Source organism: Mchenga conophoros, linkage group LG7 (assembly GCF_057382185.1).
Source record: "Mchenga conophoros isolate Kocher_MC1m ecotype Shallow Benthic linkage group LG7, M_conophoros_male_GT1.1, whole genome shotgun sequence".
In the NCBI taxonomy this organism is placed as follows: Eukaryota; Metazoa; Chordata; class Actinopteri; order Cichliformes; family Cichlidae; genus Mchenga; species Mchenga conophoros.
Window position 1 is genome coordinate 629,692 of NC_140532.1, and position 14,992 is coordinate 644,683.

General features: G+C 49.2%; 1 pseudogene; it reads left to right on the forward strand.

Annotated features, from left to right (window-relative positions):
- Positions 1 to 14,992, forward strand: part of LOC146569256 (uncharacterized) — a 54,470-nt pseudogene that overhangs the window by 20,105 nt on the left and 19,373 nt on the right.

The following is a 14,992-nucleotide window of genomic DNA, read 5'->3' on the forward strand; positions in this document are numbered from 1 at the left end:
CTTTGTCCTTAAGATGCAGATGGACTGCTGAGTCTTGTCCTGTGGAGGTGGCTCTTCTGTGTTGTGCCATGCGCTTGTGAAGTGGCTGTTTGGTCTCTCCAATGTAGAGGTCTGAGCATTCCTCGCTGCACTGTACAGCATACACCACATTGTTAAGTTTGTGTTTTGGCGTTTTGTCTTTCGGGTGAACCAGTTTCTGTCTGAGCGTGTTGCTGGGTCTGAAATACACTGGGATGTCATGCTTGGAGAAAACTCTCCTGAGTTTCTCTGATACGCCGGCTACATAAAGAAGTCCAGACGCTTTTCTTTGCAAGCTCCTTTGACTACGATGACCTGGATGACTGAGAACCTTCACAGACATGTTTCCCATGATAAATTCTCTCATTTTGTATTTTTATATCTGCTTGTTTTTTTAACCTTCACTTTGTCAACTTATTATTAATTGCCAGTAAATCTATTATTAATTTGTGTGCCTTTACTTTAAAAACATTCATGTAAAGTACACTATTAAAACTTAAATGAAGGACAAGAGCTGAATGAAGATGCTAATTACATACATTTCATTTCAGTGTGAAGATGTTGATGCTGAGTGTGTCAAGGGAGTGTGTATCAAGGTTCAAGGTTCAAGGTTCTTTATTTGTCACATGCATAGTTATACAAGTATAACACACAGTGAAATCTACATGGGTGAAGACCCTGGCATGCTTATCCGGGAGTATGTGGTATGTACTTGTCTTTTTTTTTCTTTTTTTTCGGACTTTCCACAGTGTCATATTACTTGCTTGGCATGAAATGACTAACATGGAAGAACGTGCCATCAGTGAGACTGTTGAAGACACCACTGTTTGAATTTATCTCCTTAAAGAGCAAGCTTCAGCAGATGAACAAGAGTTGTCCTTGCAGGCATCAGGGTGGCGAAGAATTTGGATAATGTAGCATTTGCTGTGATAATGCTATTTGGACTCATGTATGCATTAAACCTTGCCTACCCTGCGGACCTTCGCTACAACGTTGACGTTTTCCAGAAGGTTTTCATGGAACTGGATGGAGCTAAACTCTCTAAAGTTCTTGCTTTCAAAAACCATCTGTTTGGTCCCGCCTTCACTGTTGTGATTGGGGTGGGGGTAGGGACACGCTTAGGGCGTCGGGGGGTTCCCCGGAGGCATCTTCCTTGGGGGGCTCAACCCGGGGTAGCGGTCATGTCCGGTTGGGGGCTCTTTTGGCTCTCGGGTGACTGTTTCCTCGTGGCTGCGTGCAGCGGGGCTAGGGGAGGGTCTGTGCTGACGGACGTGGGTTACTGACCTGGTAGCCTGGCTGTCTCCTGGGTGGGTCCGGGATGGGCGTGAGGTTCTGGGGGCGCTCCGTCTCTGGGCTGGGGCCCTGGCCGGGCCTCGGGGCCTTGGGTCCTGGTTTGTGTGTTGCCGGGGTTGTGGGCGGGTGGGTGCATGGGGGCCCAGCCCTGGCGCAGGGTGCCGCCGGTGCGTCGAGCCACCTGGGGGGCTCTTCAACTGGTGGGGGAGGTTGTTACACCTTGCAGGAGCTTTCCTCTCCTCAGGAACTCTCTGCAGGAGGGGGAGATACAGGAGAGGTGGAGGAAGATCTCAGCCTGGGCGTCTATTGTCTCATGTAGTCTGGAAGATGAGTGGATGGTGGGGTGGGTGCAGCTTTCTCTGTGGTGGGGTTGGGTGGACTGTCCCGGGATCTGTGGGGCCGGGGGGTGCTGCTGCGCTGGGCCCCGGTCTGGATGGGCCTGGGCCCCCTTTCCCTGGCGGGTCGCGGAGTATGGGAGTGCCTACTGGGGTCAGCGGGGGAGCTGGCCCCAGGGAGGGGTCACTTGCCCCTCCCTTCCTTCCCTCCCCATCTCCAGCTGCCTCCCCCTTCCCGCTCCACCACAACCACCCACACATGCAGGACCTTGGAGTAGGGGTATGTCACCAGGGTGCAGAGGAGGCTACCCCCCCCCCCCCCCCCCGTCCCCTTCTGGCTGCCTCTGCCACAATTTTATCCCACAACTTAGACATTCACATTACTTACTCACACTCTCATTACACATACATATAGGATCTTGGGGGTGGGCACGATACACGGAATCCAATGTTAAATACACGTAGAGGTTCAAGGTTCAAGGTTCTTTATTATTTGTCACATGCATAGTTATACAATTATAACACACAGTGAAATGTAGCCTGACACGCTCCTCGACATGTGCAAAAATTGGGGGGGGGGGGGGGGGGGTGTAGAGGAAGAACATTGTGTGTGTATATATATGTGTATATATATATGTGTATATATATATATATATATAGCAGCTGGATAGCGTAGTGGTTAGACTACACGCCTTTGGGACAGAGGATCGCAAGTTCGATTCCTACCTGGGGCGTCTGTATCCAGTAAGGGTCCTAAGGCTAGACCCCCTATGCTAAGCAAGCCTACCGCAGACATGAGCGAGACAGATAAATATGAAGGCATGCCGGCTCGGACGTCGCCCGGATCAACAAGGTCCGCGTCAGGTGTTGAGGAACCAGGGCACCCTGACGAAAAGTGGGCTACTGGAACAAGAAGGCATCGGTGGGCAAGAGACGAAAACAGGGCATTGTTGGAATGCTACTACGCAAGTAACCCTGGCGGAAGGGGCTACATGAATAGGATGAGGGACCTATGGATTCTTCGATACCCAACATCCACAATGACGGCGAAACAACTAGTAGCTCAGTGTTCCAACATTCGAAAGAAGGGACTGCTCTCACAGCTAGAGATTGACGAGGTACAACACAAATGCTACGGCAAGGAGGAGTCAGGACGCCAGGTCAGGGGGGAGATATCATCACCCGAGATTGGGTACATAGCCCCAAGTGCGATAGGAACTGACCTGAAAAATAGGATCATGGCCAAGCTTGAAACCTGGATCCCCCGTAGCCGGTTACCAAGATTACGTGAAGTACCCTCAGAAGGTCTGCTAGATGATGTTAATGCAGCACTACGGGCAATACCTACAACCACGATTACCGACACTAACAAGCTCATCTACAATACGGCAACAGTGATCAGTGAGATGCTTGGCTACAAGTTGAACAGCAACAAGGGGCAGTACCCTCCATGGAGAAGGAGGCTAGAGGGCAAGATCAAAGTAGCACGGAGGGAGGTTAGCCAACTAACGGAGTTGCAGAAAGGTGCGACAAATAAGGTGCCTAAGAAATACAGCAAGCTGTCCATACCTGAGGCCTTGGAAACTGCCAAGCAAAGACTCACAGCCTTGGCCAGCCGCTTGAGGAGGTACACCAGAGAGATAGAAGGCAGGAGAATAAACCAGCTGTTCTCCACAGAACCAGCAAAGGTGTACTCTCAGTGGCAAGGGAACAATAAGAGAACAGCACCACCAAGGCTGGAGACGGAGCAATACTGGAAGAGCATATGGGAGAAGGATGCAACCCAACGGCAATGCTCAGTGGCTAGAGGATCTGAGGGCAGACCTCCCTGAACAGGGTCCAGTAACCATCACAGTGGCAGATATCCAAGAAAGGGTCTCCAGTATGAAGAGTTGGACAGCACCAGGGCCCGACATGGTTCACGCCTACTGGCTGAAGAAGCTGACTGCACTCCACGAGCGTCTGGCAGCACAAATGAACCAGCTGCTAGTTAACGAGAGACACCCGGAATGGCTAACTGAAGGCCGGACGGTCCTGATCCCCAAGGACCCCAAGAAGGGACCGGTCCCCTCCAACTACCGACCAATAACCTGCCTCAGTACTACATGGAAGCTCCTGTCAGGCATCATATCGGCTAAGATGAACAGGCACATGGGTCAATACATGAGCGGGACACAGAAAGGAATTGGCAAGAATACCAGAGGCGCAAAACACCAGCTACTGGTAGACAGAACAATCAGCCGAGACTGCAAGACCAGACTGACCAACCTGTGCACTGCCTGGATTGATTACAAGAAGGCCTATGACTCAATGCCCCACAGCTGGATACTGGAATGCCTAGAATTGTACAAGATCAATGGGACCCTAAGAGCCTTCATCAGGAACTCAATGGGGATGTGGCGTACAACACTAGAGGCCAACTCCAAGCCCATAGCACAAGTCACCATCAAGTGCGGGATCTACCAAGGAGATGCTCTGTCCCCACTGCTGTTCTGCATAGGGCTGAACCCCCTCAGTGAGATCATTAACAAGACTGGCTACGGATACCGACTACGGAACGGAGCAGTTGTCAGCCACCTCCTGTACATGGATGACATCAAGCTGTATGCCAAGAGTGAACGAGACATCGATTCACTGATCCACACTACCAGGCTATACAGCAATGACATTGGAATGTCGTTCGGACTGGAGAAGTGTAGTCGGATGGTAACAAAGAGAGGGAAGGTAGTCAGAACTGAGGGGATTGAACTACCAGAAGGCAACATTGCAGACATAGAGGACAGTTACAAGTACTTGGGGATCCCACAGGCGAATGGGAACCATGAAGAGGCCGCTAGAAAAGCTGCAACCACCAAGTACCTGCAGAGGGTCAGGCAAGTCCTGAGGAGTCAGCTGAATGGTAAGAACAAGATCCGGGCCATCAACACGTACGCCCTGCCCGTGATCAGGTACCCTGCTGGGGTAATAGGCTGGCCAAAGGAGGAGATAGAAGCCACTGACATAAAGACAAGAAAGCTCTTTACCATGCATGGAGGGTTTCACCCCAAATCCAGCACCCTGAGGCTGTACGCTAAGCGGAAGGAAGGGGGCCGGGGACTGGTGAGTGTCAGCACCACAGTCCAGGATGAGACAACGAACATCCAAGAATACATTGGGAAGATGGCCCCAACTGACCGAGTGCTCAGTGAATACCTCAGGCAGCAGAAACCCAAGAAAGAGGAGGGAGACGAGGAACCATCATGGAAGGACAGGCCCCTGCACGGTATGTACCACCGGCAGATAGAGGAGGTGGCTGATATCCAGAAATCCTACCAGTGGCTGGACAAAGCTGGACTGAAAGACAGCACAGAAGCACTAATCATGGCAGCACAAGAACAAGCTCTGAGCACAAGATCCATAGAGGCTGGGGTCTATCACACCAGGCAAAACCCCAGGTGCAGGCTGTGTAAAGATGCCCCAGAGACAATCCAGCACATAACAGCACGGTGCAAGATGCTAGCAGGCAAGGCATACATGGAACGCCATAACCAAGTGGCCGGCATAGTGTACAGGAACATCTGTGCCGAGTATAACCTGGAAGTCCCGAGGTCAAAATGGGAGATGCCCCCAAGGGTGGTGGAGAATGACCGAGCTAAGATCCTGTGGGACTTCCAGATACAGACGGACAAAATGGTGGTGGCTAACCAACCGGACATAGTGGTGGTAGACAAACAGAAGAAGACGGCTGTAGTGATCGATGTAGCAGTTCCGAATGACAGCAATATCAGGAAGAAGGAACACGAGAAGCTGGAGAAATACCAAGGGCTCAGAGAAGAGCTCGAGAGGATGTGGAGGGTGAAGGTAACGGTGGTCCCCGTGGTAATCGGAGCACTAGGTGCGGTGACTCCCAAGCTAGGCGAGTGGCTCCAGCAGATCCCGGGAACAACATCGGAGATCTCTGTCCAGAAGAGCGCAGTCCTGGGAACAGCTAAGATACTGCGCAGGACCCTCAAGCTCCCAGGCCTCTGGTAGAGGACCCGAGCTTGAAGGATAAACCGCCCGCAGGGGCGTGCTGGGTGTTTTTATATATATATATATATATATATATATATATATATATATATATATACACATATAGTATATACACTGGGTGAATGTGCAGTAGTAGCAGCAAGCAGGTGAATTCTGTACATTAATATGAATAGATATCTGACTATTTTACAGGATAGACAATATAAACATATTTAAAATTAAAGGAATTGAAATGTACATTGTGCCTTGGTTTAGTGTCTGGAAGAGTCCTGTCTCAGTCAATTATTGATTTGATTTATTATTAATGACTATCGCCCTGTAGCCCTCACCTCAGTAGTGATGAAGTGCTTTGAACGCCTGGTCAGAGACTTCATCATTTCTTCACTACCAGACACACTGGACCCACTACAGTTCGCTTACCGTCCAAATCGTTCCACAGACGATGCCATCTCTCATCTCCTCCACACATCACTCACTCACTTGGACACTAGAAGGGGGAATTATGTTAAAATGCTCTTCATAGACTACAGCTCTGCATTTAATACCATAATTCCCTCCACACTCACCACCAAGCTGGAGCATCTGGGACTCAGCTCATCTATGTGTCAGTGGATCTCCAACTTCCTAACTGGCAGACCACAGGCAGTAAGGATGGGCGGACATGTCTCAGCCTCCACCACTCTCAGCACTGGAGCCCCCCAGGGGTGTGTTCTGAGCCCCCTGCTGTACTCTTTGTACACATATGACTGTGTGGCCACTACCAGCTCCACCACCATCATCAAGTTTGCTGACGACACCGTCGTGGTGGGCCTGATCTCTGATAACAACGAGACGGCCTACGTGAAGGAGATTAGGAATCTGGAGAACTGGTGCCAGAGGAACAACCTCCTTCTAAACGTCAGTAAGACAAAGGAGCTGATAGTGGACTTCAGCACTAAGCAGGAGAGGAACTACCAGACCCCCGTCATCAACGAGTGCCCAGTGGAGAGAGTGGACAGCTTCAAATACCTCGGAGTTCACATCACGCAGGACCTGTCATGGTCCTGTCACATCAACACCGTGGTGAAAAAGGCCCGACAGCGTCTCTACCACCTCAGACGCTTGAGAGACTTCCAACTGCCCTCCAAGGTGCTCAGGAACTTTTACTCGTGCACCATAGAGAGCATCCTGGCGGGAAACATCTTAACCTGGTTCGGGAACAGCACCATGCAGGACAGACGAGCTCTACAGAGGGTTGTGCGGTCAGCTGAGCGCACCATCCGCTCCGAGCTCCCTGACCTGCACTCAATCTACAGCAGGCGGTGCCGGACTAAGGCCAGGAAGATCGTGAAGGACCTCAGCCATCCCAACAACAGACTGTTCTCTCTGTTGAGGTCAGGAAAGCGATTCCGCTCCCTGAAGACCAACACAGAGAGACTGAGGAGGAGCTTCTTCCCGCAGGCGATACGGTCTCTCAATCACACCACCACACAGTACTGACCCACACATATGGTTCTTACACACACACTGGACTTTCTGGACATTGTTTTTGCACAACACTGGTCACTATATTCTTCATTTCCAGTTAATACTTGTACAGCTGCTGTTATTGTGTATATATTTATTTAGATTTAGATTTCTTCATACATTCTTATATAGTTCTATATTGTGTATTGTGTATTTTGTTGTACAGTTATTTTATTTTCAACTTTAATTTATATATTTTATCTTATTCTTCCCAGTTAAATTTACCCTTCATTCTAATTTGTGTTGTACAGTTATTTCATTTTTAACCTTAATTTATATTTTATTCCTTCCTAGTTAAATTTACCCTTTTTAATCTTATTCATAGCCTTTCCTTTTTTGTTTTCTTTAGGTCACGAGCAGTTGTCCAAGCATTTCACTACATATCGTACTGTGTATGACTGTGTACGTGACAAATAAAATTTGAATTTGAATTTGAATTTGAATTATAGATGATGTGAGAGGGTGGGTGTGTGTGTTTAGGGCACGGATGGCTTGGGGATAGAAGCTCCTCTTGAGTCTCTCTGTCCTTGCCCGGAAGATGTGGAACCTTCTACCAGATTGCAGAAGTTGGAACAGTTTGTTGCCAGGATGGGACGGGTCCTTCAGTATCTGCGCTGCTCTAGTCCAGCATCTCCTGGTGTAGGTGTCCTGAAGCGGGGGGAGAGCAATCCTGCAGCAGCGTTCTGCTGTACGGATCACTCTCTGGAGAGCTTTTTGGTCCTTCACACAGCTGTTCCCAAACCACGATGTCATGTTCTGTGTGAGGATGCTCTCCACAGCGCCTGTATAGAAAATCCTGAGGATCTTTGGAGAGACCCTGAACTTCTTCAGTTGTCGTAGGTGATACAGGCGCTGCCTAGCCTTTTTGGTCTGGACCTGAATGTGGGCAGCCCATGTCAGGTCTGAGGAGATGTGGACACCAAGATACTTGAAGGACTGCACCCTCTCCACTGGAGCTCCATTGATGATGATGGGCTTGTAGTCTCTGTGCTGACCCCTTCTGAAGTCCACCACCAGCTCCTTGGTCTTGCTGACGTTCAGCTGGAGGTGGTTGTCCTGGCACCACGATGCCAGATTCTTCACTTCATCCATGTAGGCCGCCTCATCGTTGTTGGAGATGGCACCCAACACCACTGTGTCGTCAGCAAACTTCACAATGGTGTTGGAGCCATGGGTGGCCACACAGTCTGAAGTGTAGAGGGAGTAGAGCAGTGGCGAGAGGACACATCCCTGAGGTGCTCCTGTGTTGATGGTGATGCTGTTGGAGAAGCACCTGCCCACCCTCACCACCTGAGTTCTGCCAGTGAGGAAGTCCAACACCCATGCACACAGACGGCTGTTAAGTCCCAGATCCCTCAGCTTTGTGAACAGTCTGCAGGGCACTATTGTGTTAAACGCTGAACTGTAATCAACAAACAGCATTCGCACATAGTTACCCTGTTTCTTGTCCACGTGGCTGAGAGTGGTGTGTAGGACGTGGGCGATGGCATCCTCTGTGGATCTGTTGGATCTGTAGGCGAACTGCAGCGGATCTGTGGTGTCTGGGATGGAGGAGGAGATGATGTTCTTCAGCAGCCTCTCAAACACCTTCATTACTACCGAGGTCAGTGCAACTGGCCGGTAATCGTTCAGGGATGAGGGGTTGCTGTTCTTGGGCACAGGGATGATGGTGGATCTTTTGAAGCATGTGGGGACCACAGACTTCGCCAGGGACTCGTTGAAGATGTAAGTGAACACACCTGCTAGCTGGTCAGCACAGCAGCGCAGCAGACGGCCGGTGATGCCGTCTGGCCCCACCGCTTTCCTTGTGTTCACTCTCCTCAGTGCCGCTCGGACGTCATGCTCCGCGATGCTGGTCACCGGTCTCTCGCTGATGACGTCACTGTCCTCGGTAGTCAGGCGGTAGATAGCATTAGCCGCCTGGCCAACCTCGAAACGGGCGTAGAATCGATTCAGCTCGTTGGTGAATGCAGAGTCGCGTTGATCGGCGCAGTGTCCCTGGCTTTGTAGTCCGTAATGGTGCGTAATCCGTGCCACATACTCCGTGTGTCGCCCTGGTGGAAGCGGGACTCCACACGTTCCCGGTACCTGCGTTTGGCATCTCTCGCCGCACGCCGTATGAGGCCGCTTTGTAGGCGCTCATATCGCCAGTGGCGAGACCCGCGTTGTAGGAGGCGGTCCTGGCGTTTACTGCAGTGCGGATCGATCTGTCCATCCACGGTTTCTGGTTTGGGAATGTGGTGACTCTCGCAGTGGGGATAATCTCCACGTAGACATTGAGGGCTAGCAGGAGGGACCATGCGCTTACCTGCTGCTCTCTGGCAGGTAGCTCCATGTCCTCCTGGATTTTAAATGCACCTTAGAACACACATGCATCAACACTACAATGAGCGAGTGGAGGGAGGTTTGGAGTCTTCTCTCACCCCCGTTCTCTGCGGCCTGCTTGAGCGGGGGGGCTAGGAGGAGTTGGCCGTCCGACTGCGGTCTGGAGTGTGGGGCCTCCCTGCTGCGGCGGAGTCGGGGTGGTCTGCCTCTCCCCACCGCAGGGAAAAGGGTAACACCACCTGGGTCTGGGTGCAGTTCCCCCCTCCAGGGGCAAGGGTACCTAGACCCGGTTTGTAGAGTACGCTTGGGGAGTGTGATTGTGTGTACAGCGTCTCTTTATGTCTGTCTCCACGTTGGTTGAGTGTGGAGTAAGTGTATATGAGAGCATGAGGGTGGGAATGGGTGTTTGTGTCTGTGTGTGCCTGTATGTCTGTGTCTATATGTCAGGTTGAGTATCAGACGCCACCTCTCTGGGGACATCTCAGGCCCTCCAAGGTTTGGAGGCCTATCTCCACTCACCGGCCTCTCGGCCGGGGGCTCGGTCACTCAGGCACGGCTGGCTGCCGGCGGAGCTCACGGGCGCGTCACTGCAACTCCCCCTGGCTTCTGCTCCGCGGCTGCTGAGTGAGCCCTCATCTGGGACTCTCCTCAGCTCTTACTGGGACAGTGGCGCGGCTGCCCCTCTGTTGGTCTTCCTTGGTCTCTTGTGTTCTGGGGGCCTCTGGATGTCTGGAGTTTTGATCTCCTCCATACCTGCTTCATACCCTGGTGGACGGGGCTGTGGCCCCCCCACACTCCCTAGCAGATCGTTACATGGGGAAACCTTTGGAATGCAAGCATGCTGATCCACACAGGTATGCACACAGGTGTACATACGGGTATTCACAGACGCGGACTACAGCTTTCTTGGCTGCTGCCTCAAAGCACATTGTGCGCTGTCTATTTTGCGTGCTGCACAATATCGTTTATTATTTAGTATCTACTGATATCTACTGCTAGCTAGTTTATTGTGATGGTGCCGGTTTTTTTTACTATGTTGCACTTTGTTGTTTGCTTTCTCTTCTGTTTTTTTTCTCCATACAGGTGATCCAGGTGTTTTTTTTTTTTTCTTTCTTTCTTTCTTCCCCCCCTTCTCACCGTCTCTTCACCCCTTTGGTTTTCTTTCTCTCCCTCTCTTTCTTTCATTCTTTCTCCCTGTCCTATCCCCCAGTCACGTCTGTCCCGTTTGTAGCAACTGAAAATAAAATAAATTCATAATTATAATAAAGGTCAATCAAATGGACCAATATGGCAAGGCCATGATGATCCACTTGGTAAAATAAATCCGCTTGGGATATTTCTTGGCCTTAAGACAACAATTCTGATGGCTAAAGATCCAAACGGGACACAAAACCCCCCCAAAAAAACCCCCATCTGTTTCATTGAGAAGTCAAAGACTGCACTTCTGCAATTCTTTGCAGTTTTTCATTTTGTGTTCAGTAACCTTGTGAGTTTCGTACCTGGCACCCGCCATTTCACAGGTAATCTCCTCCCTCTTAGGTATTTGGTAATGCTCCCGTTTGATGTTTTCATTTAGATCCTTCGGATCTATGCATATTCTCAGGTCACCACTCTTTTTCTTTACACACACCATGGAGTTGACCCAGTCGGTTGGCTCTTCAACCTTTCTTATCATTCCCAGGGCTGTCATTCTGTCCAATTCCTTCTTCAACTTATCTTTCAGTGGCACAGGAACTCTTCTGGCAGCATGCACAACTGGCTTTGCATTTTCCTTCAGTGAGATTTTGTATGTGAAGGGTAAGGTGCCCAGTCCTTTAAAAACATCTGCAAAGCTCTGAACTATGTCGCCTACAGAGTCAGGTGGCGAGTCCACATCTGCGTTGATGTAATACACGTGTCTCACCAATCCAAGATCTTCACAGGCTTTGTCACCAAGCAGTGACTCATGTGCTTCAGCAACGATAGAGAAGCACAGGTGGTGCACTTTATCCTTTACTGTCACTTTTAGTCTGCATGTGCCAAAACTCTCAATCTCCTGTCCATTGTAGTCTTTCAGGGCCGATTTTGCTTTTTGCATTTTGGGCTTTTCTTTCATTTCTTTGATGTCAGATAAACTGATCAGATTTGCTTTAGCACCAGTGTCTAGTTTCAATGTGACAAGCATCCCATTAATCTCCAGTGGCACTGTCCATTTGTCTTCCACTACGGCATTTATCTCTGTGTCTGGCTCAGTTTCACAGTTAACCAGACCAACAAAAAATGTGTCGCTGAGATCAGCATCTTCAACTGTGTTTATTGGTCGTTTTGTCTTGTTCTCTTTACCTTTTGAGAAGCATTGCTTGGCAAAGTGGTTCTTTCCGTGGCAGGCGGAGCATATTTTACCATAAGCTGGACACTTTTTGGGCATGTGCTTCAGGCCACAGCGCTTGCAATCCAACATCCTGCTGTCAGATTGTGGCAGTATGCGTTTCTTTCTCTGACTGGAAACTGCTCCCACAGTAGCGCTGTCACCGATGGCAATGGCACCCGTTTCACTGAAAGTCTTAACATGCTGCTGTGACAACTCACACGCTTGAAAAATCCGTATGGCTCCCTCTAGCGTCAGGTCAGTGTCTCTCAGCAGCCGTTCCCTGACTTTTCTGTCCACCACGCCAAAAAACAACCAACAACAACCACCTTGTGGTATGGCATGAAACTACGTTAACTTACAGCAACAGCTGCTTATCATTACAGTGTTTACAGCAGGAAGAATGGTAAAAACGGCGTTTTCTACAGACAGCGCTAGCAAACACTCTCCGCTTGCGAGTGAAAAAAGAAAAAGAAAAAACACCTCTTCCCTATTGGTGTTAGTTTACTATGTCAGCCAATCAAAAAAATGATATGGCAACATGTGACACTTGGTTGTTTAGGAAGAGGGGACAGATTTAGGAGTGACACCCGCGACGGAAAGCGGGCGAGCGAAAGACAGAGAGAAAGCGAGTTTTCATATGTGAGACATTAGTGACGTTTAGCGTGTTTGGAGGCTGTAGTTAGTGTGTTATGTAGTTATGGTTTTGTATTGTGTGTCAGTTATACTGCTGAATTTCACATTTTCTCCAAAAAAAAGCCGTCAAAGGCAGATTCCAGTGTAAACGCTGTTCCCACATGGAAAACTGGACTGATGCACCTCCTGCTGTCAGACCTGCAGGTTTAGGCCTGTGGTGTTCTCCTCTGTCTTATGCTGAACACAAACTACATTTTTTGGACTGGCACAAATAATTTGTGTGCCTTCTTATTTGATGCAGCACACCTGATTGTTCTGGAAATAGATTTAAATGGTTATATAAAAACCGCCTGAGGCCTTGGCTGCATTTTTAGGTAAATAGTATCATATAACTTTGTTGTTTGCAAAACTTGTGCATAATTTTTAGAAATGTACAATTTCTATTTGCATTTCAAGTTATGACAATGATTCATTAAACATGTTTGTGGGTTTTACAGTAAGAAATATAACTTTTTTCTACTCGGATTTTGAATTTTCTGTCTTAATTTAGATCAACTGTGCTAATATAGTATACTAAAATGAAAAAAATAACTCAAATTTCAGATATTTGAGGTTGTGCTGAAAATAATGGTACCAAACAAGGCAAGAAAAACATATTTTAAAGGTGAAATATAGAGTTAAAATCAAAATTTGCCGACGAGTTGAATCTGTTTTTCAATAGATTCGACACCACAGTGTCTGCTCCCACCCCCACAACCTCACCTGCAGTCAGCCTGGAATCCAGAGCCACACCACTGTGCCAGCCTCTCTCTTCACATGGCGCTGTTGCCTCCTGTGAGATTCCTGACACCCCTCCCCCACCCATCACCTTCACTCAATACCAGGTTGAGATGCAAATGAGGAGACTTCACTCAGGCAAGTCTGCTGGACCAGACGGAGTGAGTCCCCTTGTCCTCAAGGCCTGTGCCCCCCAGCTGTGTGGAGTCTTTCATAAACTGTTTATGCTGAGTCTGAGTCTGCAGAGGGTCCCGGTGATGTGGAAGACATCATGCCTCGTCCCTGTACCAAAGACGCCTCGTCCCAGTGGCCCCCAGGATTACAGGCCCGTGGCACTGACCTCCCACATCATGAAGACCCTGGAAAGGCTCATCCTGGACCAGCTGCGACCCATAGTAAGACCACATCTGGATCCCCTTCAGTTCGCTTATCAGCCTCGTCTCGGAACAGAGGACGCCATCATCTACCTGCTCAATCGTGTCTACACCCATCTGGACCAGCCGGCGAGCACTGTGAGGGTCATGTTTTTTGACTTTTCCAGTGCTTTCAACACCATCAGGCCGACCCTCCTGGGTGATAAGTTAGCAGCGATGCAGGTGGATGCTTCTCTGGTGTCCTGGATTGTTGATTACCTGACAGGAAGACCACAATATGTACGTCTCCCACAGTGTGTGTCTGACAAGGTGATTAGCAACACAGGGGCACCACAGGGGACTGTCCTCTCCCCCTTCGTCTTCACCCTCTACACCACAGACTTCAGCCACTGCACAGAGACCTGCCATCTTCAGAAGTTTTCTGATGACTCTGCGGTGGTTGGATGCATCAGCAGGGATGATGAGACAGAGTACCGGGCTGTGGTCGACTCCTTTGTCACGTGGTGTGAGCAGAATCATCTGCAGCTCAACGTGGCAAAGACCAAGGAACTGATCGTGGACTTCAGGAAGACCAGGAAACACTTGACCCCTGTTTCAATCCAGGGGGTCAGTGTTGACATTGTGGAGGACTATAAATACCTTGGAGTACACATTGACAATAAACTGGACTGGGCTAAAAACACCACAGCACTTTACAGGAAGGGCCAGAGTCGTCTCTATTTTTTGAGGCGACTGAGGTCCTTCAACATCTGCCAGAAAATGCTGAGGATTTTCTATGAGTCTGTGGTGGCCAGTGCGATCCTCTATGCTGTTGCATGCTGGGGGAGCAGGCTGAGGGTCGCAGATGCCAACAGACTTAATAAACTGATCCGTAAGGCCAGCAATGTTGTGGGGATGGAGCTGGACTCCCTCAAGGTGGTGTCGGAGAGGCGGATGCTGTCCAAGATAAAGACAATGTTGGATAACACCTCCCACCCACTCCATGACATGTTGGTCAGTCACAGGAGCTCGTTCAGTGAGAGACTGAGATTACCGAAAAGCACCACTGAACGACACAGGAAATCATTCCTGCCTGTGGCCATCTCCCTGTACAACGCATCCACTTAACACACTGTTTGCTGCTACAACTACACATGTTTCTTTTCCAAATATTTATTTATAAGTGACTTATGTATGTATGTATGTATATATATGTATATATTGTACTATTCTTAGTTAGCGTATTGTCTGTCTTGTCTTAATGTTGGTTTAAAATGGAGCACTGTAACAAAAAATAATTTCCCCCAGGGATCAATAAAGTATTCTGATTCTGATTCTGATTCTGAAAATTTGTCAAAAACGGCCAATTACCCTGGACCCCAGAGGGTTAA